The sequence below is a fragment of the Halichoerus grypus genome, chromosome 13 (genome assembly GCF_964656455.1).
Source record: "Halichoerus grypus chromosome 13, mHalGry1.hap1.1, whole genome shotgun sequence".
Taxonomy (NCBI): domain Eukaryota; kingdom Metazoa; phylum Chordata; class Mammalia; order Carnivora; family Phocidae; genus Halichoerus; species Halichoerus grypus.
The window spans coordinates 29,671,469-29,696,982 of record NC_135724.1 but is presented as its reverse complement, the minus strand read 5'-3'; the positions used below and the strand labels follow the sequence as shown (position 1 = coordinate 29,696,982).

At 35.7% G+C, this 25,514-nt stretch overlaps 1 protein-coding gene across 2 annotated transcripts in view; it reads right to left on the bottom strand.

Annotated features, from left to right (window-relative positions):
• Positions 1 to 25,514, bottom strand: part of RIT2 (Ras like without CAAX 2) — a 474,354-nt gene that overhangs the window by 429,078 nt on the left and 19,762 nt on the right. The window contains exon 2 of one of the 2 annotated variants that reach the window (XM_078060386.1): positions 22,622 to 22,705. The exons of the other annotated variant lie outside the window; for it this stretch is intronic. The gene's annotated coding sequence lies outside the window, so the exon portion shown is untranslated. The remainder of the gene's footprint in view (positions 1 to 22,621; positions 22,706 to 25,514) is intronic. 2 annotated transcript variants of the gene reach the window in all.

Genomic DNA, 25,514 nt, shown 5'->3' with positions numbered 1-25,514 from the left:
CTCATGAGACAAAACTAAACTATTAGGACTACATCAAAATAAAAAGCTTTTGCACAGCAAAGGTAACAATCAACAACAAAAAAGACAATCTACTGAATGAGAGAAGATATTTGCAAACGATATATCCAATAAGGGGTTAATATCCAAAATACATAAAGAACTTACATAACTTAACCCTAAAAAAATAAACAGTCCAATTTAAAAATGGGCAGAGGACCTGAATAGACATTTTTCCAAAGAAGATATACAGTGGCCAACAGAACATGAAAATATGTTCAGCATCACTAACCATCAGGGAAATGCAAATCAAAACCACAATGAGACACCATCTTACACCAGTTAGAATGGCTAAAATCAAAATGACAAGAAATAACAAGTGTTGGCAAGGGTATGAAAAAGGAAACCTATGCACTGTTGGTGGGAATATAAATTGGTACAGCCACCATGGAAACAGTATTGAAGTTCCTCAAAAAATTAAAAATAGAAATACCATATGGTCCAATAAATATTTACCCAAAGAAAAATGTGATGTATACACACATGCACACACATACACACACACGCACACACACACACTAGAATATTATACACCCATAAAAAGAATAATGTTTGCCATTTGAGACAACATGGATGGACCTACAGGATATTATGCTAATTGAAGTAAGTAAGACTGAGAAAGACAAATACCATATGATTCCATTCATAAGTGGAATCTAAAAAACAGAAACAGTGAATAAACAAATAAAAGCAGAATCAGACCTATAAGTACAGAGGACAAACCAATGGTTGTCAGAGGGGAGGGGACTGAGAGGTTGAGTAAAATGGGTGAAGGGGAGAGGGAGATACAGACTTCCAGCGATGGAATGAGTAAGTCACGGAAATAAAAGGCACAGAATAAGGAATACAGTCAGTGATACTGTAATAGCGATGTAATGAGACAGATGGTAGCTACACTTTTAGTGAACATGACATAATGTATAAATCTGTCAAATTACTAAAATATATAATAATCGGAGAGTTACTGTGCCATGTTGACATGTCGGGAGAGGTGAGTGACTACATATATGTAACATTGTGCAACTGTACACACACATACACAAAAAGAATTGGAAGGAAAAATACGTTAGGTCCAATAAAGGTCTAGTGTCCTGGAATCACTCATAGTTCATGGTCTTTTATTAATCCCATCTGGTTAAAAACAACTGTAATGAACGATATTCAATTTACATATCTCCTAGGCTTCTGGTTCTTAAAGTGTGTTCCCAAATCTACACCATCAGCATCACCTGCGAACTTGTAAGAAATGCAAAACCCCAGTCCCCATCAAACACCTGCTGAATCAGAAACTTGGGGGTGGGGTCCTACAATCCATGTTTTAACAAGCTGTATGGGTTGTTAAATAGGTTGTTAAATAGTTATATAGAACACCCAATTAGATTTGAGTAATTGAAAACACTGATAAAAGAAATTGAAGATAACACAAACAAATGGAAAGATATTCCATGCTCATGGATTGGAAGAATTAACATTGTTAAAATGTCCATAGCACCCAAAGCAATCTATGGCTGAACATATTTTCATGTTCTGTTGGCCATCTGTGTATCTTCTTTGGAAAAATATCTATTCAGGTCCTCTGCCCATTTCTTAAGAAATGCAGGCTAATGTTTGAAAAGCACCATCCCAGGTAAAGATTTATGGAAGTGACTTTTTTCCTTTTATAAAGTCCTTTTCCTGTTAGATAACACAAAATAGTACATTAAAGAAAAATCTACAGCTTCAGTCTGTCAATAGTCTTTAGTACCTGGGACATACTTTTTCAAAGTTTTTTTTTTTTTTTTTTTTTAATTTATTTGTCAGGGAGAGAGAGAGAGCACAAGCAGGGGGAGCAGCAGAGGGAGAGGGAGAAGCAGGCTCCCCACTGAGCAAGGAGCCCGATGCGGGACTCAATCCCAGGACCCTGGGATCATGACCTGAGCTGAAGGCAGACGCTTAACGACTGAACCACCCAGGCGTCCCTCCCATACTTTTTCAAATGATAGTTGGTTCCTCTTCTAAAAAACTATTCAGTATAACAGGACAGAAAGCCTGGAAGACCAAATTAAGATGCTCAAAGCACATGTGTTTATTATACCAGTTTAAAATATACAACAGGAATCAAGGAAAAGGAGATGGGGTAAGCTAACACCCTTGGAGTGGAGTATACATATGATTGAAATACTACTATGTCTATTGTGGGCCAAATTGTGTCCCCCACCAAATTCCTATGTTGAAGCCCTAACCCCCAGAGTGACTGCAATTGGAGCTAGGACATCTAAAGAAGTAACTGAGGTTAAATGAGTACATTGAAGTGGGACCCTGATCCAATAGAAATATTATACTTATAAGAAGAAACACCACAAAGCTCAGGAAAAAATCACATGAGCACACAGCAAGAAGGCAGCCATCTACAAACATGGGAGGGGGGCATCACCAGGAACTAAATCATCTAGCACCTTGATATTGGACTTCTAAGTCTCTAGACCTCTGATAAATACATGTGTATTGCTTCAGCCACCCAGTCTGGGTATTTTGTTAGAGCAACCCAAGTGGACTAATACACTGCCTGAATCCTCTGTCTTAAATGGTCATGTGTCTTTTAACTCTCAGCTTACCTTACTGGTGGTGTGGTGACGAGGATCAGAGTTGAGATCTGAGACAAGAGGCTGACAGATGGAAGGTGCTAAGAGCCAACAAGTCATACTTGCTCGGTTAAAGAATGGAAGGGTGTTGACACCTGCTACAGCTGTAGTTTACTAGCTAAGATGCTTAGCCGCTCTAGGTTTTATCTGCATGAGGCCAGAACTGGATCATAATGGGTATCACAAGTATAGTTCTGCCAAATAAAACACAGGCCCCAAGCTATATTTAAATTTTGGATAAACAACCTTTATTTTGAGTAGAAGTATGTCCCAAATATTACATGAGTCATTCTTAAAGTAAAACAAAACACTGCATTGTTTATCTGAAACTTGAATCTAATTGGGTGTTCTATATTTTCATTTGCTAAATTTGGCAATCCGACATCCATGGATGTCTATTTAGGTTTAATGATGTTGTCCATCAGGAGCTGTCATGACTTATTCCCTATAATTAAGATTTACTTGGTGGCTCTATCCTTTTCTAAGACACTTTTTTGATTGTTCCATCCTTCTTATCTATATTCAAAACACATATGTTCCTTTTATTCTATGACTAATATGTCTCACAAGTTACTAATCATTATGTATATTTATCACTTCTCATGAGTTTCATCCATCCCATTGTTTCTTCCCTACTAGAGCTGAATAAAATACTCTCAAAGAATAGCAAGCACTTATTGTACCAATTTTACCAATGATGACCATGGCATTTCCATCTCAAACCATAATTAGTTTAGGAACAGAGTACACATTTGACTCATCTTTGGGGGGGACCCTGTTGCACCTCAGCCTCACCCATTGTTGAAGCCAAAACTTCCTACCAAGATTCCACCTACCAAAATTTTGGACCAACACCCACAGAAGCGGGTGAAATTTCTTCTCGATGAGGAAGAGATATGGAAGTATAGAAATAAAACCATTGTCAGGTGGGCTCAAGACTACCAAGTCAGTAAGCTTTTGTTTTCTCCTTGTCATTTACATGTCATTCCTGTCTTAACATACTTTAGTGGAACATAACTGCTTTTAGAAAAAAAACCACTACCCCTCATGTGGCTCACAAGTTAGCCCCAGGACACATTTCAGTTCCTTGTACATACATTTCTTTTCAAGGTTTAGACACTTTTTACATGATTTACCTTCCAGTGCAATTTTTTTTAACTCCAATATCCTCCAACATTACAAACTTATCTTCTATATCCCAGATAAAATATAACTTTCCTCATTCTAAATTAGGTCCACCTGTTACACATTTTTATATCACTATGTTCAGTCCTTTACAGAATTTATCTCAAAGGAAGCTTGGGGCCTATTTTTTTAGTTAATTAATATCTGTGTCTGCCAATAGCATGTAAATTTTATTGCAGCATTATTTATGATGAGAACGATAACATCCAGAATGTTCATCAGCAGATAATTTTGTTTTTATATCCCCTACACTTAAGATTGGTGCATGGCACATGCATACCAGTATAAGCGGAGATGGATTTCTTTTGAACCTGACAAAAATAGGAACCCAGATAAATTAGTCTAATATTCTTATACAATTTATAATTTAATTTTAATTTTATTTTTTTAAAGATTTTACTTCTTGAGAGAGAGAGAATGAGAGTGCACAAGCAGGGGGTTGGGGCAGAGGGAGAAGCAGATTCCCCACTGAGCAGGGAGCCTGACGCACAGCTCGATCCCGAGACCCTGACCCGAAGGCAGACGCTTAACCAACTTAGCCACCCAAGCGCCCCTGTAATTATATTTTAAAGATAAACTCCAAGGATCTCTCAAATGGGTTTAGGAAAAGCAGCACTGATAGAATGAGTATACACCTCTCAAAGGGAGCTTTATGAAGGCTTACATTTATCTTAGTTTAATGTTGGCATGTCTATTTAAAAATATTTTTTTTAATTCTATTACTCAAAAGATATCAGGGATTCTTTTTATTTTTAATGTGAATTTTTAAAATTTTATTATGTTATGTTAATCACCATACATTAATCATTAGTTTTTGATGTAGTGTTCCATGATTCATTGTTTGCGTATAACACCCAGTGCTCCATTCAATACATGCCCTCTTTAATACCCATCACCAGGCTAACCCATGCCCCCACCTCCCTCCCTTCTAGAACCCTCAGTTTTTTTCTCAGAGTCCATAGTTTATACTCTCATAATAGTAAATAAAAAGTTGTGATTTTGTTTTTACATTTGAGCTAATTTTAAATTTTATTACACCAGAGACCTGAACATCAGTGGTGCTTATTTATGCATTTTGGACTACCCTACTTCACCGGTGATTTCTTCTAATGAAAAGACTAATTGGAGCAAAACTTCATGCAACTGGAACTAGAAACCCTAGCTACTATGAGCTGATGACAAAAAGATGCCACGTGCATGTAAAGCTGACAAACGTTCAAAATGAAGTGAGGAGACAGGTGTTGTCAAGCTTTGTCATCTTCAGTTCCCAAGATATTTTACATTTTTCTAAACTTGACTGCCTGAGACATAAGCTAGGAACCAAATGATATCATTAAAATTCAGTCAGCATCCCAGGCTAGAATTTCACTCTGTTTTTAACTCAAATCCCTGGTAAAACTTTTGGATGACGTTTTTGCATAATTCTCAAATGTTCCTTGTTGCTCTCAGAGTTGCATCTTTCTGTCTTCTGCTTCCAAATCACAGCTAACAGCAAAACAGATGAGGCAAAAATAAGAGAAATATGAATGTTTTGATGAGAACTAGTCAGTATAATTCATCATACCAGGTAATAGTATTCAACTTATTACCCATACCCTCCCCCTTGACTTTTGATAATTCGGATAATCAATATAAATGGACAGAAGAGGCTGATAATGTAAATATTGGCCACATAAAATGAACAGAAGCTGACTTTAAGAAGAGAGAGAAGACATACTTACACTTCCTGAAAACTCATCATACAATTTTACTCACTCCAGAGGTACCTTGCTGATCACAAGAAGGCAGGATTAGTTGAAATCTTCCCCCTGCCAACCCTTGCAACAACGTCTTCCACAGATAGTTGGGCTATTTGTTCATTGAGAACTCTATGAGCCATTTATCCTCCTATAGGCAACCCATCATCTGGATTGAGGAACAGAATGATAAACTAATATGCGCTGTGACCGGAAACCATGCCTCTCCTGAGTGGCATCCAAGTACTCTACTTGTGCACAACTATTATAATGCTGAAAATTAATGATGCAAGAAAGAACTTCAGCAGAAACTAGTAAAAAGCTCTAGTGGGGGTGGAGTGGGTGTGCAGTCTTGTAGGCAAGAGTCTGAGTGTATATATGTGTGTAAAAGCATTTATGTGCATGAATTTGTGTATGTCTGTATAGGACAGACAGAAAGCATTAGAGACCAGAATAACACATGGACAGGAAGTTAGTTTCAATAGCAGAGACCTAGCAAATCATGTTTTCAAGCCAAGCACTGTGCTTGGCACTTAGGAAACTTTTTAAATAATATATGGTTGAAATGACCAACCATAGGTAATTTATGAGAGAACAGAGACATTGTTGGGTCAGTAATTTACCATGGAGAATCACATCTTAGCATGTTTTTGTTGTCCAATAAAAAGCACTTTAAAAGCTGAGAGATGAGTGCTTTGAGTCTGTAAATTGGGGCTTTTTTATGTTTAAGTTTCTTTGAAATTAGGATTCAATAAAAGTTGTGTAAAATGAACATAACGCTTCAAGAACAGTTGCAAAAAGTTATTTTAACTTAAGGCTGTGTGCATTTCAGTGATGATTCCCTTGTTAAACAATTGTTAGTATTTTAAGGGAAGCTTTTATTACTAGGAGCCTCACAAATGAATATAAACAGGGTATTGCCCCTGACGACCGCTCTTTAAAAACCTGTCAAATGTTCTTTATCTCCATTTTCCTCACTGAGAGAGTTATGTCAGCACTAAGCAATTTGTGCATCATGTATATTAGTTTTCCAGGCTCAAAAAAGGTAATAATTTTCATATTTAAGCTCTTTTGAAGAGGTATACTTAATATGTCAGGTGTTAAGTAAATGAATGAACTTTATAAACTGGCTTATAATTATTAGAAAGTGATCATAGAATTATTGAATCTTCAAGTTGGAAAATGGTCCATCATGATCATTTTCATTAGAGAAACAATTTATGCAAGTAAAAACTTAGGCAGTAATGCAATACATAAGAAAATAAGTACTTAATTACCATACATTTATTTTATGAATATAAATTAACAATTATGTATTACAAAACTAAATAGAATGAGTATTTTATGACCACAAAAATTTCAAAGCTACAGTTTTATACATGAAATATCTGGCTCAATATTTACTTCTTTAATTTGTCTAGGTTGAAATCCTGATATAACAAGTTATATTATAAATGGTAGCGCTTTAATCTATAATTATGAAATCTATGATTTTTTTCCAATGAATTTTCCTCAACTTGAAAAATAGAATTTTCTGGGGCACCTGGGTGTCTCGGATGGTTAAGTATCTGCCTTCAGCTCAGGTCATGATCTCCAGGTCCTGGGATCCAGCCCCACATGTGCTCCCTGCTCATGGGAACTCTGCCTCTGCCTCTGCCCCTGCCCCTCCCCTCTCCCTCCCCTCCCCTTGTCTCCTCTCTCTCTCTCTCCCTCAAATTAATAATGAATAAATAAAATCTTTAAAAAATATTTTACCCTTCCTTCTCCTAATGTCCTCCATGCTACTCATTGTATTCCACAAATAAGTGAAACCATATAATTGTCTTTCTCTGCTTAAGAAAAATGAAGGGGGAGAAATCAGAGGAGGAGATGAACCATGAGAGACTATGGACTCTGGGAAACAATCTGAGGGTTTTAGAGGGGAGTTAGCTCGGTGATCGGTATTAAGGAGGGCACGTATTGCACAGAACACTGGGCAAACAATGAATCATGGATCACTACATCAAAAACTAATGATGTACTGTATGGTGACAAACATAATAAAAAAATTAAAAAATTTAAAAATTAAAAGAAAAATTGAATTTTCTTTTAGTTTTGAACACTCAGTTTTGAATTTTCAAATTTAATTTTTTTATTTTTAATTTTTTATATATTTGCTAATTTCTAATGACATTATTGAGTAATTTAGTCAGACATTTATAAATATACAATGTTTAGCCAAAATAGTTTTCTAACATATCTTATAAAGTTTTAAGGTTTGAAAATGTCAGATACAGAGCAGGCTGTCAATATAGATTAAACTTTTAAAAAAGAATCATTATAGAGATAACATAGCACATTACACAGTTCAAAAAATGAAAATATTGTGTAAAATGAGTCTCATTCCACCTTGACACAAATCCTGACTCATCACAAATTACTATTGTCAAAAATGTATTGTGTATTCTTCTATACACATGTATAGATATACTATAATTTATTTAATCTGTTTCCTATTTATGATACTATTTTTTCCCCAGGTTTTTTTACGATATCCATGTTGCAATCAATATCCTTGTACATATATCTTGGAGTGCATGGGTGAGTGTTTTTGTGAAGTATGTTGTGCTACAATATCAACTCCTCAGTGATTCAACCAGTTTATTTCTCATCCACAAAGTCTGCTGTGGTTTCAAGGAATCTCCTAAGGAACAATCCTCCAAGTGGTGACACAGTGCTTATGCTACTTTGAACTTTTGTTCTGTTATCTCATCTAGTGGCTAACTCCACGATCACCACAGCAAGAGAAGAAAGACTGAAGAATCACAGCAGTAACTAAAGGCTTCAGTGTGTAAATGTAAATGATACTTATCACTTCTGCTCCCAACCCTTTGGCCAGAATTAGTTATAGGAATCTAACTGCCAAGGGATGTAAAATGATAGTTCTCTCATTTGTCCAGAAGGAAAGAGGTGGACGTGTGGGGGCAATAGGCGTCTCTACCACAGATAAATTCTAGAATTGATATTACTTTGTCAAAGTTCATCCCATATTCTCATCAATAAATTAAAAATGTAATATTTTGAAATGTCAGGTATCTCAGGGCTCATAACTAGATGTTCATCCAAAATTTCCAAGGAATCAATTTTATTTAGTGTTGCAGGTTGAGGCTAATTTTATTTTTTAAAGATTTTATTTGAGAGAGAGGGAGAGAGCGTGAGAGAGAGAGAGAGAGAGAGATCATGAGCAGGGGGAAGGGGTAGAGGGAGAGGCACACTCCCCGCTGAATGGGGAGCCTGATACGGGACTCAATCCCAGGACCCTGGGATCATGACCTGATCCAAAGGCAGACGCTTAACTGACCTGAGCCACCCAGACACCCGATTGAGGCTCATTTTAAACAGGCTGACTTTAAGACCCAGCACATCTGAATGGTGATTCTTTATCCTACTCAATTATAATCAGTAAGTTAATGAATTGTAATACACTATTATGAAAAGGAAGCTGGTTCCATGTTCACCAGTTGTTGCACAACAATCACACCAAGACAAGCGTGTGTGAGACTAGAAGGCTCATCTGAGTCCTTTCCCATGTTCAGTGTAAGTAAGCTGTCCATGTGGTCTCGGTTTTCTTCGGTTAGTTGGCCTGAATAAGCCAACTGACAAACAAAACAAAGAGTCCAAAGAAAAAGACCCATTAAAGAGCTGAAAACTTGCACAATGAAATATTTCCAACAAACTTAACTGTATGTCCAGCACCAGGGGAAGTTTTATTCTTTAAACTTCATGGAAACAAATGAAACTTGGCATGCCAAACCAATTTGTCAGGCATTTCCTGTTTGTTAAATTTAATACATAACATTTGTAAAGTGATCTTGTTAATTCCCTAAGTTATTAGGAATACGTTAAAAACTGATTTTTAAGTAAGCACTTGTGTATAAACATATGAAGGAGCACTATTTGAAAAGTGTTACTTAAGGACTCACAGAGAGATGTTCATTTCATCAGAATGTAACAGTTTAAAGATATGGAATAAAAATCGAAGAGGTCAAATAGATAAAAATCTGACATATTATCAGGAATTGGTTAAATTAAAGCAAGCTCCAGTTTAGTTTAAATGTGATGTTAGTGGATTTATTTACTCTTTCCAATTTGAAGTATTTTCCTTAGTGGCTAAGACAGAAGCAAACTCAAGATTTTCATAGTTCATCTTTATATGCCTCTTTACGTATCTCACTTTTTTGAGATGTAAGACATATGTAACATAAGACCTATAAAATCAAGTCATTAGGCAGTTATCTTGAGACCAATTATTTTTCCAATTACTTTAAATGCCACTTTTATAACTTACTAAAATGTTGAATATTTTGTAACTTCTTATAGATAGCACATTATGATTCTAGTATTATATCATGTTAAATATTGTGGCATCGATTTTACTGTACTTAATGTATATATTTTAATATACCTGGTAATATTCTTGTTCAAAAAATTCTAGAAGTTATATTATTCCCATGAAATATTATTATTAAATTTATATTATTTCCCATGAAATATATATATTATTTCCCATGAAATTTAGGTTTATTAACTTAAAAAAAGCTTTTACTGACATTTAATGATATTATTTAGATTAATTTTAAAATAATTTTATCTCTATAATATTCTGTATTACTATCTTGGAAACAGCAACTTTATTTATTGAAATATTATTTTATATTCCTGGATACAGTATAATTTTCTTCATATATAGAACAATTTAAATAAAAAGATGCTGTGTGAATATTATTTATATAATTGTATGTATATATACATTTATAATGTATATAATTGTATGTATATACAATTTTTGTATATAATATATAATTGTATGCTATTCAAAAATACATATATCATATTGAAATAGCAAATTATCTGTTTATATATTTTTTTCTATAGCTTACTATTGATAAATGAAAAAATAATGATTTTGATGTTTGCACATTTATTGACCATTTGATTACTAAACATTTATATTATTTCAACTTTTTCAGTGGTTCTTCTTTTAAAGATTTTATTTATTTGAGAGAGGGCAAAAGCAGGGGGAGGCGCAGAAGGAGAGGGAAATGGAGAAGCAGACTCCCCACTGAGCAGAGCCAGATGCAGGGCTTAATCCCAGGATGCTGAGATCATGACCTGAGCTGAAGTCAGAAGCTTAACTGACTGAGCTACCCAGGTGCCCCTCATTGAGTTTTAATAAGGTTTTTAGGTGAACAATTATATCAATCTAGAATAATGGTATTTTTATATTTTCTTTATTTTTTCATGTCTAATCACATTGCTCCTATCTTCCACTAGAAGCTGAATAATAGATGAAATATTTTTTTTCTATGATTTTAGGGTTTCACCTGTTCACGTGAATCTAATCATTTGTTTGATTTAGATATTTTATTCATATTAAGAAGACATTCTTTTATTATTAGATTTGGTATGGATATCAATTTTATTAAATATTTTTCTAGCATCTATTATCCTTATGACTTTTCTCTTCTGAAGTTTTAATATAATGAATTATATTTCCTAATATCCTAGTCTTTATTTTTGTAATAAGACTTAACTGATCTTGTAACAGTATTCTGACTGAATATACTAATTTTTTAATGAAATTTGCATCTCAACATGCAATATTGGAATCAGATACATTTTAACTTAGTAAAATGAATGTGCAGTTTTTTTTCATTCTCCAGGCTTTTAAACAGTATAAGAAGTGAACAAATGATTTGGTCTTTAAAGAAGTTAATAAAAGGGTGCCTGGGTGGCTCAGTTGGTTAAGCGTCTGTCTGCCTTGGGCTCAGATCATGATCGCAGGGTCCTGGGCTCTCTGATAGGCAGGAGCCTGCTTCTCCCTCTCCCTCTGCCTGTGTGTACACACCCTCTCTCACACTCTCTCTCTCTCTCTCACTGTCAAGTAAATAAATAAAACCTTTAAAAAAAAAAAGTTAAAAAAAAAAAGAACTTAAAAAAATTGCCTCCTTGGGGTGCCTGGGTGGCTCAGTCGTTAAGCGTCTGCCTTCGGCTCAGGTCATGATCCCAGGGTCCTGGGATCGAGCCCCGCATCGGGCTCCTTGCTCTGAGGGAAGCCTGCTTCTCTCTCTACCACTCCCTTGCTTGTGTTCCTGCTCTCGCTATCTCTCTCTGTCAAATGAATAAATAAAATCTTTAAAAAAAAAAAAAAAAAAAAATTGCCTCCTTTTTTTTAAATTACTTGGTCTATTCATTTTGGTTTTGGTAACTCATTCTTGAATCAATGTTAATCATTTATCTATTTCCATACAATTCTTAACTATATCAATACTTCCAAATTTATTACATAGATCCAAATGTAATAATCGCTTAAAAATTTTCCATCTTTGCTACATTGATATTATTTTTCTTTATTTACTGTTGTGTTTTTCTCAATTAAAAAATGTATTGGCCACTTCTGTATTTTTATCTATTCAAAGAACTAGCTCTTCAATTGAGTTATGAAGTCTTTTTGCTGTCAAAATGTTAATCAATGTATCAAGGAGTTTATTATTAATAAAGTACTTAATTTGCTTATTAATTTACTTTTTAATTTATTAGTTTATGTTTCTAGGTCTTATAAGACAATGATCAGTGATATCTTTGCATTAATGCACTTTGTAAATACATAGTTTTAAATATTCCTTCAAACCACAAAATCCTTGCCATTCACCATTTGATTTTCCATTGAACAAAATCGTTTCAGTATCTTAGTGTACTATTTCAAATCTCCATTCTCCTTCTCACTGTAATGATTTTTTTTTTTACCTAATGAAAGTAGATTTTTCATTATTTATCTTAGAAATGAGAAGACATAAAACAGTCTTCACAGCCTGTAATCCCGTACTGGAGCCTTATATAAATATCACTCTAACATTTATGATAATTTTTTCTTAATCATTTTACTCCAGAGATTAAAAGGTGACTTTAGACATCTTACCTAACCACTTACAAGCTTTTGTTCAAAGTGTTATCCTTTTGATATTCAAAATTTACAGACTTACATTTCCTGTGATTAGTGTTTCTTTTTCTCTGTATATTTATTTTTATTCCCTTCTTAGATTTGAGCTTTTCACAGAACTTACTGTGTAAGTAAATGAATAACGAAGAACAGGTTCAATCTGGCTTTCTTTGTTCAATTGCTTCATTCATACATGGTGTTTTTGTTTTTAATCAAATTCATTTAGATATAATTTACATAAAATTAAAGGTACACATTTGAAAGGTACAAACACAGCATACCAAAACATTCCATATGCAGCAAGAGCAATACTAAGAGGGACGTTTAGTAATAAATGCCTACTTTAAGAAGGAAGAAAGATCTCATATAAGCAACCTAACTTTACACCTCAAGGAACTAGAACAAATGAGATAGAAGAGAAAGAAAAGAGCATAGAAAAGTAAGAAAAATAAATTGAGCCTAAAATTAGCAGAAGGAAGGAAACACTAAAGAGCAGAGCAGAAGTAAATGAAATAGTGACTAGTAAACACAATAGAAAAGGTCAACAAACCAAGAGTTGTTTTTTTTTTTTTAAAGATAAGCAAAATTGACAAACCTTTAGCTAGACTAACTAGGTTTGATGAGTTTTGTTAAATGTTTATTACCCAGTAACCACCGCTCATCAAGATATACAACTTTTCTACATTTTCATCAACCAAAAAATTTCCAAAATGACTTTTAATCCAATTCCCTCACTCATCCAAACTCACTGGCTCTAGATAACCACGGATCATTTTCTGTGACTATTTATTAATTTAGCCTGACCTAGAAAAACAATATAAATAGAATCATATACTCCTTTGCGACTGAATTATTTTCACCTATTTTAATGTTTTTGACTACCACTCAGGTTTCTGTATGTATCTGTGGATTGTTATTTTATATTATGGAATAATATTCTATTGTCTAGCAATATCACAATTAACTTATCTATTTACCTATCAATGGACATTTGACTTTTTTCTAGGTTTGGATGTTATGAATAAATTTACTATGAATACTCCCAAACAAGTCTTTTTTATAAAAAAATATTTTCATTTGGGGATAAATACCTAGGAGAAAAGTTGCTGGCTTATATGCTAAATGCATGTTTATCAAGACTTGCCAAAATGTTTTCTACATTGGTTAATTTTACAATTTTACAAAACACAAGCAATGTATGAGTTCTAGTTGCTCCAAACTCTCACCAATATTTATGTCAAGCTTTTTCTTTTTTTATGTTAGCCACTCTAATGGTATCTAGTAGTATCTCATTGCATTTGAATATGAAATTACCAGATGAATAATGATACTACGTACCTTCGAATGATTTTCTTATGTCTCCTTTTGTTAACTATCTAACGCTTCAGCCTACTTTTTTGAAGATTGTATTTAAATTCAAGTTAGTTAACATATATTATTAGTTTCAGGGGTAAAATTTAGTGATTCATAGTTGCATATAACATCCAGTGCTCATTACATCAAGTGCCCTCCTTAATGCCCATCACCCAATTACCCCACTCCCCCCACCTCCCTCCCCTCCAGCAACCCTCAGTTTGTTCCCCATAGTTCAGAGTTTCTTATAGTTTGCTTCCCTCTCTGTTTTTGTCTTACTGTATTTTTCCTTCCCTTCCCTTATGTTCATCTGTTTTGTTTCTTAAATTCCACATATGAGTGAAATCATATGGTATTTGTCTTTCTCTGCCTGACTTATTTCACTTAGCATAATACACTCTAGTTCCATCCATGTCATTGCAAATGGCAAGATTTCATGCTTTTTGATGGCTGAGTAATAATATATTACTCTTCTTTATCCATTCATCAGCCCATTTTTAAATCAGTTGCTTCTTTTATTGAGTTCTAAAGGTATATGTATATATATATATATGCGCTCAGGATGCAAATATTTTAACAGATATATATATTGTGAATATTTTCTTCCAACCTGTAACTTGATTTTATGTTCATAATTCATTTTATTTTATTTTTTAAGATTTTATTTATTTGACAGTGAGAGACACAGCGAAAGAGAGAACACAAGTAGGGGGAGTGGGAGAGGGAGAAGCAGGCTTCCCGTGGAGCAGGGAACCTGACGTGGGGCTCCATCCCAGGACCTGGGATCCTGACCTGAGCTGAAGGCAAATGCTTAATGACTGATCCACCCAGGTGCCCCCATGATAATTCATTTTAAAGAGAAGACTTTTTTTATTTTGGTGAATTTCAACTTACCAACTTTTTTGTGCTTATTTTTTCTACCAGTATTCTTATATTTCAACTTTTATATTTAGGTCTAATACCCATTTTGAAATAATTTTTGTTTATGGTATGTGATAAGATTCAATATTCACATTTTTAATATATTCAGTTATGCCAGTCCCATGTCTTTTAAAAGAACGTATCATTTCTCCCATTGAATTACCATATTGCCATGATTAAAAAAACAATTGAACATATACATGTGAATTATTTCTGGATTGTTATTTTGTTCCATTGACTTATATATATATTTTTATATGAATATGACTATTTTTAAACGTCTGTAACTTTATAGTAGATCATAAAATTTCTGTTATTATGTCCACTTAAGTTTATTATTATTTTAGTTAGAGCAAATTCCAGTTATAAAACATCCATTTTCCTTATTTATAATTTTATTTCCTCTGTTGTTTCCTGTTTCTTCATTAAAATCATATTTTTCTTTAATTATGTGAGTATATTTTATAATAGCTTTTTTAACATGTTTGCTAAATCTAGTATCCAGATTATTTCAATGTCAGTTTTTATTAAGTGCCTTTTTTCCTGAACTATGGGTATGAGTTTCCAGTTTTTTGCTTATCTAGCAAATTCTTTGTTGCATCCTGGACAATGTAGATAGTATGTTGTAAAAATTTTGGATTCTGTTATCTTTCTCTGAAGACTGCTGATTTTTGTAGTAGGCAGTAAAATTACTGAGTGACTACCCTATCCTACTGTAGACTTGCTTTCATGCATTGTTAGGGCAGATCTCTGGAAAACCTAAAATGTTTCTCAAACCCCTCTAACTAGATGGTATTCAAAGTCTGTCTTTCTTGCCTATCTTGTAAGGATTTGATTTAGAGTGGATCTAGAATAGGTCCTATTTTAGGGTGTGGTTGCTTCTTACAGGAGAATTTTCTGAAGTCTCAGCAGGATATTGGAGAATGTAGTCTAGGCATTTCTGCCTCTCTTTGAAAATATAATGCCCCCCACCATCACTAGACCTCTTGGTATCTCTGTTCTGTTCTCAGCTACATGACCCCTATTCTTGGGGACCCTCAAGTAGCCTTATTCTGTGCATGTGCTGCCTCATCCTCAGCTGAAGACTCACCTGAGACTCAAACAGGTTTCTGGAAATTACCTTCCTTCCTCAATTCCCCCTCTCTACTGCATTGTAGATACCGACTTGCTTCAGCCTCCCTTCCCACACGTCTCCGCCTCCTCCTCTCAGCAGATCTGCTGGGTTCTGATTAGATTCTAGCTCATTATGCTGTAGTCAGTTATTTCTCCAAGCAAAGAATTGGAACAATTTGGGAACTTATCTCTTGAGTTTCCCACCTCTCTGGACTTGCAATCTTGCTCTGCCTGTTGCCTGTGACTTTGCCTTTTCTTCTCTGATTCCTGGTTTTCTAATCTAGAAAATGAAAATTGTAATACTGATTGATTTCTAAGTTCTTTCCCAGTTCTAATCCGGAATATAGAAGTTACTTTCTTTGTAATGTAATTTTTGTTTTCCGTGTTTATCAGGTGCTAAAGGGTTTGTAAAGAAACACTGATATATTTTTATAATGATACACCAAAGATATATAATCAACTTATATAAACAAAAATAATACATTGGAATTTCTTGAAATTTATGTCTAAAACTAATATTGAAGTATGTTACATTTAGATTTATAAATCATTTCTGTTAGCAATAACTGTATTTCAGCCAAGTATTCAAAAAGCATTACATCTAAGAGGCTGAAGAATCTACTTCTCCAGCTACTTGATTGCCCTTAGAAGGGAAAGCAGAAGAATCTCCTCATAATCATAGCAATTCAGTCTCATTTATCCAAGAGTATAATTATCAGAGGTGATTTTGCACCTGGATTCATACCTAGTATTGGACTCACAATGAAGAAAACACTATCTAAATTATTCAAATTAATGAATTAACTAGGTCAAAAAGCACCTTATAAGGAAATTTTTTCTGTTTCTTTCTAGATTAAAAAGGTAAAATAAAAAGCCTTTCTTAAATACTATTTCAATGAAAACAAATCTAATCAATTTTAAGTATATTTAAAATTGATCCACTCCTATATGTTAAAATAAATATTTTATGAAATAGCAATAATCAAGTTCTGCAAACAATTGAAAGTGTGTTGAATGTGGGAGAAAATATTAGCAATTTCTGAGCACATTCAGTGATTAAATTAAAAATAGATTTGAAAGGAAAGGTTAAAATGGTTGTATTTCAATTTGGATAATAAAAAAATGCTCTAACACTCAAGAAAATTGGCAAATTGGCATTTTGGTCAATCTCCACTTCATACTTAATTTTTTATTAACCATAATATTTAAGTAAAATATTACTCTTTTCTATGATTCAGTTCTAGATTTAAAGACTTCTATATATATTGGTAAGAGCAATTAACTATATATTTATTCACTAGAAGACTGGGTGAAATAAATTGGATTACCTTGTCCTGTATGCTAGTGTGTGCATACTATTTGAATGAAGTTGCCAAGGGTGGAAAACTGGGATGGCTTTCAAAAGATAATAAGTCTTGGAAGACTTAAAAATCAGCCTACTCTCCTCTTACAAAATTTAAAGCCCTTTCTTATCTATAATAGAAATCAGCAGCAATGTTCAAAACCTGGACTAACCAAAAGGATAGAAAAAGAGATTGATGTAACAGAGTAGAGAGCCCAGAGTAGGCACACACAAATAAGGTCAGCTGATCTTTGACAAATACAGAAAGAAAATACAATGGAGACAAGATAGTTCTTTCAATAAATGGTCCTGGAACAACTGGACATCCACATGTGGGGGAAAAAAAAGAACCTAGACACAGAAAAATATTAACTCAAAGTATATCACAGACCTAAATGTAAAGCACAATACTATGAAATTCCTAGCAAATAACATAGGAGAAAACCTAGACGTCATTGGGTTTGACAATGACTTTTAGATACATTAAAGAAATTATGCACTTAAAAGGTAATTGATAAATTGAAATTCATGAAATAAAAACTTCCATTCTGCAAAAGACATTGTCAAGAGAATCAGAAGACAAGCAACAAACTAAGAGAAAATACTTACATGAGACATCTGATAAAAGGACTGTTACCTAAAATGCATGAGGAATTCTTTAAACTCAAGAATAAGAAAATAATCCTTTAAGAAATAAGAGATCTGAACAGAAATCTTACCAAAGAAGATACGAATATTGGAAGAGATGCCCAACATCATATGTTACTAGGGAATTGCAAATTAAAACAAGGAGGTACCCTACACATCAATTAGAATGGTCAAAATCCAAAACACAGAAATCAAATGTTAGCAAATACATGAAGCAAGAGGAACTCTTTCATTCCTAATGGGAATGCAAAATGGTACAGCCACTTTGGAAGACAATTTAGCAGTTTCTTAACAAAATCAAACATATTCTCACCATATACTGTAACAATCATACTCCTCGGTATTTCCCCAAATTAGTTAAAAATTCATGTCAACACAAAAACCTACATGTGATGTTTATAGTACCTCTATTGATAATTGCCAAAATGTGTAAACAACCAAGACATCTTTTGGTAGGTGAATGGATATATCAACTGTGGTACATCCAGACAATGGATTATTATTCAGTGCTATAAAGAAATGAGATATCAAACTATGAAAAGACATAGAGGAATCTTAAATGCATAATATTAAATGAAATAAGAATGCATACTATATGATTCCAATTATATGACATTCTGGAAAAGGTGAAACCATGAAGACAGTAAAAAATCAGCGGGTGATAAGATGTAGAGAGGGAGGGATGAATGATAGCCCACAAAAGATTTTTAGGTCAGTGAAACCGCTATATATGGTACTATCATGATGGATACACCTCATTATACATTTCTCAAAATCCACAGAATGTACAACACCAAGATTGAACCCTACCATAAACTACAGATTTGGATGATAATACTGTTCAGCATAGGTTCATTGACTGCAACAAATGTGTCACTCTGGTGCAGGATGTTGCTAGCGGCCGAGGCTGTACAAGTGGGGTAGAGAGTTACTTAGGAAAGAGGCACTTTCTGCTGAATTGTCCTGCAAACCTGAAACTTCTCTAAAAATGAAGTCTTTAAAAAAGTCAACCTATATTAACTTCAAAAGAAATGAGTAAAAATACATACTGAAAGATAATTATGAAAAATCTGTCTTAACTACAATTAATATAAATAATATGCTAGGACTACAAATGTATCTGAGTTAAAATTTTGCACCCATTTATAATGTATGGGTTTTTTCCCCCCACATCAAGCAATTCTCAGACCCTAGCTGTTATCCCATAATGTAACTCAATTCTGTCACAATTTGCCAGGAGATAGCATCAGATGCCATAGGCCTAAGGGCTCAGTCCTACAAGACTGACTCCCACACAGACACTTAAGAAAATTTCAAGTCCAGGGGCACCTGGGTGGCTCAGTTGGTTAACCATCTGCCTTCAACTCAGGTCATGATCCCTGGGTCCTAGGATCAAGCCCCACATCCTGCTCCCTGCTAAACGGAGAGTCTGCTTCTCCCTCTCCCTCTACTTCTCTCCCTGCTTGTACTCTCTCTCTCTCTCTCTGTCAAATAAATAAATAAAATCTAAAAAAAAAAAGAAAGAAAGAAAGAAAGAAAATTGCAAGTCCAGGTCATCACTTGTGCTTCTCACCAACTGGCTATAGATCCAAGGTTCCTAAAACCCCATTTTGTGTTTAATTTGCTAGTGAGCAGAACTCAGAGAAGTATTTTAATTACTAGATTATTGGTTTATTACAAAAAGTTGTAATTCAGAACAGCCAGATGGAAGAGATGCATAGGGCAAGGTATGGGAAAGGGGTAAGAGGCTCCCATACCCTCTCCAAAAGAGCACCACTCTCCCCAGATCACCACATTATCACCAACCCAGAAGCTTTCCAAACACTGTTTTCCAAACACTGTCCTTTTGGGTTTATGAGGAGGCTTCATTCCTCAGGCATGACACAGGCATGGGCCATTGGTGATCAAATTCAAAACCCAGCCCCTCTATCTTCCCAAAAGTTCAGAGTAGTACTGAAATCTCCAATCCTCTAATCACATGGTTGGCTCCATTGCAACCAGCCCCCATCCTAAGGTGCTTTTCAAAAGTAACCTTATTAACCTAACAAAGACATCTTTATGGCTCTCATCACAGGAGTTTCCAAGGGTTTTAAGAGCCACTTGCCAGGAAAGGAATTGAAGACCAAATATATATTTATAATTCACAATATTACAGGAGTCAAATGGAAAAAAGGTAGCAGCAGCTACTAAAAATGTCTAAGCACATATTAGATTCCATTCACTGAAGATGTTTGTTCAGAATAAAAGTAGATAAAATTACAATATAGTCTGTGCTACACAAACCACATTAGAAGTATGTCACTTTGAGCTTGTTTCCACATTGCCACGTGAATATGCCAAGGGGATGGTATCAGAGTGAGAGAAAGAGACAAAGTTAATTATACAACTCTTGGGTAGAGTTGACATTTTAAACTTTGTGTCACCAAAGGCATTTTCCATTGTCAGAAAAAAAGAAAACTGCAAGTGTCTCCTGGGACAAAAGATAATTCTAAGTCTTGGAAAGTGTATGTAATTAGTGATATGTTATTCCAAGTAGGATAGTGTTCAGTGATAATACATAAATCTCCAGTCAGAGTTACCCAGCATAACAAAGGTTTATATCATCAGCTTGTAATATCCAACATGGATGTGTTCTCCAGGGCCATTATCCTCCATGTGCTGTTTCATGGATTCCCACTTCCGCTGGCAGAGAGAGGGCTGCCATCCACAGTTCTTTGCCTCCAGCATGAAAGAAGTGAAAGCACCCAAGAGAAGTTTTACAGCTAAAGACCTAGAAGTGACTTATATCATTGCTCTCCACAATCCATTGGCCAGAATGAGTTATACATCAGTGTAACTGAGTGGGAGTGGGAAATGGAATTTCCCCATGTGCTCAGGAAGGCAGTGAAATGGGTTGGTAAGAATAGAGCATTTTTGTCTGCTGTAGACACCCCTCTCCACCATTTTCCTTGGTAAACAACTTATTTTTATAATAGTTTGGCTTCATACAGTAATTGGTTTCTATTTTTAAAATCCCATTCATTGATATCACAATAATATTTATGTTAATAATAATGTATACAACTCTCAGAAACTTTCGTTTTTATGTGATCTCAATTATCTTCACAATTACACTGTTATTATGTTGGCATTTCAAAAATGCCCTTAAGCCATTTATGAATACAGAGGTACCACAAACTGACTTGTATTAATGTTTTTCAGCTGGTTAGGTTGGGGATTGTCCACTGCACAAATTCATCACTTTGTTTTGTACTTATAGCACTCCCTATGAGACTTCTCTAAGAGACCTTTTACTAATCTGGTATCACGGAGATTTCTTCAGCTGACTTGGGTAACAATTATTTCTCCAATTGCTCTGGGGTTTGACTGATCCTTTCTTCAACATTCCCATTTTCCCCACTCAGAAGCATATGATGTGCTATCGTATTCCGTTAAAGTCATTTTTCTCTCAAAAGAAATGTGAATGTATGTATCCCCTTCTTAGCAGGGTTGCTTTCTCTGTGGTCATCTGAATATTGGCTACTATTCACAGTACATTTTCGCCCAGGATCTCCTTCATTAGTTTGCGACTCACTTTTTTCAGTCTTTCCTGTTTTCTCTTCCCTTCAGCCTACACATTCTCTGGCCTTCCCTCAGCCTGTTAACAGCTTTCTGTTCTACGGCCCCCTGCGGTGTTGATGTCATGGCGCAGGTACATATTGAAATTTCTCTCTCATCACCCCTTAGTGTTCATAATCTTTCAAATTCCTTTAACTCCAATTTCCAGTCCATGAAGACCTTTCAATTCTGGGGGGGTTGTGCAGGTCAGATCATAAAGCAAAGCAAGATTCTACTCAGTATCCAAACACAGTATCTCGTATTTCCTTAGCCACAGTCTGTAGTTTCTATTTCCTCTTGTCTGACTTTTTGCAGGTAATGTGCTCAATTCCTTTCACCAGCCGGGCTATGACTTACCTCCAGCAGGGTTTTGACTCCAAATAGTCATTTGCAACTGGCTTATATTTTTCTGCAAGGCTCTTGTTGGTAAATTATTCCAGGTGTGGTCTGTTTTTTAAAATAGATTGCAGAGAGAGGGTAGAGACCACCTCATCCTACCATGCTTCCACAGATGCTCTCTCTCTCTCTCTCTCTCTCTCTCTCTCTCTCTCACACACACACACACACACACACACACACCCTCAGGGAATTTAGTAAAATCCAGCAATACAGCTGTTCAGTCTGTGAGAAAAGATTTGTAACGGCCTCAGAGGTACAAGTGGGTAAGCATCCTTTTCATGTATGTGGACATCTGTAAGAGGAGAAACCAGTAGCTCCCATTTTTCATGGCTTCATGGGAAGCATGATAGATGCGGAATAGGGAGAGGCAAAAAAAAAAAAAGAGAGAGAGAGAGAGAGAGAGAATGGATACACATGTGCAGCTTCTACAAAAAAGCCCCTCTCAAATGATGAAGAGACTGGTGGACAGGCGGCAAGCAGGAATTCCCTCAGTAGACAACAGGCACAAACCAGAGAAGTGCTAGTTATTGCTACCCACCTGACTTCAAGTTAATTAAGTCTGGTGTGAATAAAACGCAGTTATCATTACCTACAGATGTGATCCCAGGGCTAGGCAAGTTTAAATCGTTTGCGAGGTCATGCAGCTATGGAGTGAATCTTGTTTTCTTACCTTCGTTGCAGTAGCTCTTCACTTGAGGACACGCTGCTGCCCCACCTCTGAATCCTCTCTCCCCGCACAGCTTCCCCCAGCAGACTGCAGACACAAAGAGAAGGCTTTCATTTTTGAGGACCGGTTTAGAATTGCCCAGACCTGCAGCTGTACTAAAACTCGCACAGAAGCTCGGGCTCGGTCCCTTACCCTATCCCTTTACTCCCTGATCTCCAGCTCTGTAGCCGAGTGGGACACGTGCAGAGAATGGTTTCCGCGTCCGGGGCCGTCCCACTCAGCGAGGGCCGGCAGTAACAAACATGTTCTGATCACTTCACTCTAACAATTACACAACGGTTAGCCTTTTTCACCATCTCACAGAAGCTTAATATTCTAAATATGCACGCATCCAATCAAAATCAAGGAGATTTAATATCTCTGCTCATCTGTGCCTCTTTTATAATAAAATGCCTAATTCCTCCAAAGGTAGTGTTCATTCCCTAAACTCTCCTTGGGACTTTCAGACATCTTCCCTTCTTTCCCCTTTATTAAAATCTCTCTTGGATGTGCACAATGACTCTTCCGTCAATCCTAAAAGTCTGTTTTGGATTCTCTGGTTTCCTGTAAAAATATTCTCTCTTTATTTTCTTTCCAAGGAGAAGTAATGAAGACATTATCAGTTGACTGCATACCTAAAATTTTTCTTCCAAATATACAGTTGTTATTCTATGATTTATGAGGAGGGGGAAACAGTAGCAATGGTAGTGAGATTTTAAGTTCTAGAATTCTATTTCTATAATAATTGAAGAGAATGAAAGCAGCATCAGAAGAGGGTATCAGGTGACGGATGATAGCAGGAAGGATCAGGAATCCACTGACACACAGAGTGGTGGGGGCAGTGTATATTACGTTTCTTCTGGTGAGCCCTGAGCAGAAGAAGCTGGTCACCAAATGTGGTTTAAATGGTCATCTCTTGTTCAATGCAATTAGACCATTTTGGGGACATAAGATCTTTATTCAGCTAAGTCACCCACTCTGACTATGGAAGACATAGGTCAAAAAAGGTCATATAGACACTTGGCAAGGATGAACTCCCTTTCTTTTCTGATGTAAAACTCCAGAAATGAGTGGAATTCCAAGTTCACACAGAAGTTAGTGGGCATTTCTTTCCCGGGAAGGCCCACGTTCCCTGTTGCAGCAGGAATAGTTTATGGAGTTGTCTTTTTAATAAGGTACCCAGAAACTGCTCATTAGTCTTTTTGCCTCTTATATTCAATAAATAATTCATCCTTCAATATTGTGTATATAAAAATAAGAGAAGTCAATCAGAAGCAAATGCTTTTATAAGCCATGGGAGGAAATTTCTCAAAGATTGCTCTTTGTCATGATTTTCTCACAAAACGGCACTAATCAGACCACAGTGTTTCTTACAGTCTGTTTATTGCTTAGTTTTTTTTCCTTCTGCCCCAATAAAACTCTTATTCTGAACAGTGACTATTGAATAATAGATCCCCAAGTAAAATCATTCTTACTGATTAAAGGATGATTATTTTAGTATTGTGGTTGTTGGCAGGTCCTCCTTAATCTCCAACCGTGGTGGGTTTTGTTTTTTGCAATTTTTTTTAGTCTGTCTCTCTCAAAATTGAGCATTGTCAATTATGTCTCATACCAGAAGAGAAGTCACTGGATTTGAGACGTGATAGGGGTGTATAACATAAAACTCTAGCACCATAAATAATCACAGTTGACTAGACCTTGATCTATAAACTCCTCTCCTGGCTGTAGGTTCACAACCCTCTGGGAGCTTTCCTGGTGTCATCTGAAACCGGCTCCCAATGTAGAGGGCAGGGAGAGACCAAAGAGGCAGGTACTCCAGGTTGGCAGATGGCAATTCTAATGACAGAAGAGGGAACTTACTTACAAAGCTCGTCTTCTGTGGCAGCAAGACAAATGGACCCACGGACCCATCCTCTAAAACTTAAAAGCGTTTCAAGAGGCCCTAAGTGGGTTCAGGTGTGTATACCATGCAGGCGTTTTCAATATCACATCACCATCTCACAGCTGTGTCCTTGCAGCAGGCTCTGGGAGCAGGAAAGGCAAGCAAAACCCATAGTCTGAGGGTTCTCACAGGGGAAGGGTGGGGAGGTGTTCCCACAGGGAGGGGTGAGGAGCCTCTGAGTGCCTGGGTTCAGCTCAGGGGCCAATTGCAGGTCACGTCTTTTCAATCACGCCCCCCCAACACTGGCATTGTAATGCATCTGAACTCTGTGGAGAATTGTTTTTGTCTCCTTTTACGGTCTCTGATCAGGTCCTTACAAGAAAGAAATTTAATTGATTTGAAATTTATTTGATATGATGATTTTACCAATATTTCTTTTTATGGATAAGACTAAACATTCTAATACGGGCTTAGAGATTTTTCCTGGATTTTATTATAAACTGCTTAAACTTAGTTGGCATGACTAGGTTTATTGCAAGGCCAATAAATCAGTTAATGGTCCCCCCAAATAGTTAAGGGTGGATATGCTCAGCATTGTGGAAACTTCCACAGAAGAAAAAATCATTCACCTACTTTGAGGAGGTCTGTAAGAATAGGGTGCTACTTAAGGGCAAGGCCTACGTCATTGCTAAAATGATTGGAAAAGATGCTCACGTGCAATAGTTCTGAGGAAAAAGCGCTGTAGGCTCTTCCTCTGCCTCTCCCCCCTGCTCTTGCTCTCTCTCTCTCTCAAATAAATAAATACATCTTAAAATTAAATAAATAATCATGTGTGAAGTTTTATTTTTTTAATTTTTCTTGAAGTCTTATGATTGCTATCTGATTTGCTTATAGGAAAACTTCGACATTTTCTGTCTCTATTTCCATCTCTATCTTTAATTTCCTTCAGATAGTTTCAGCCTATGTTTAGGAGGA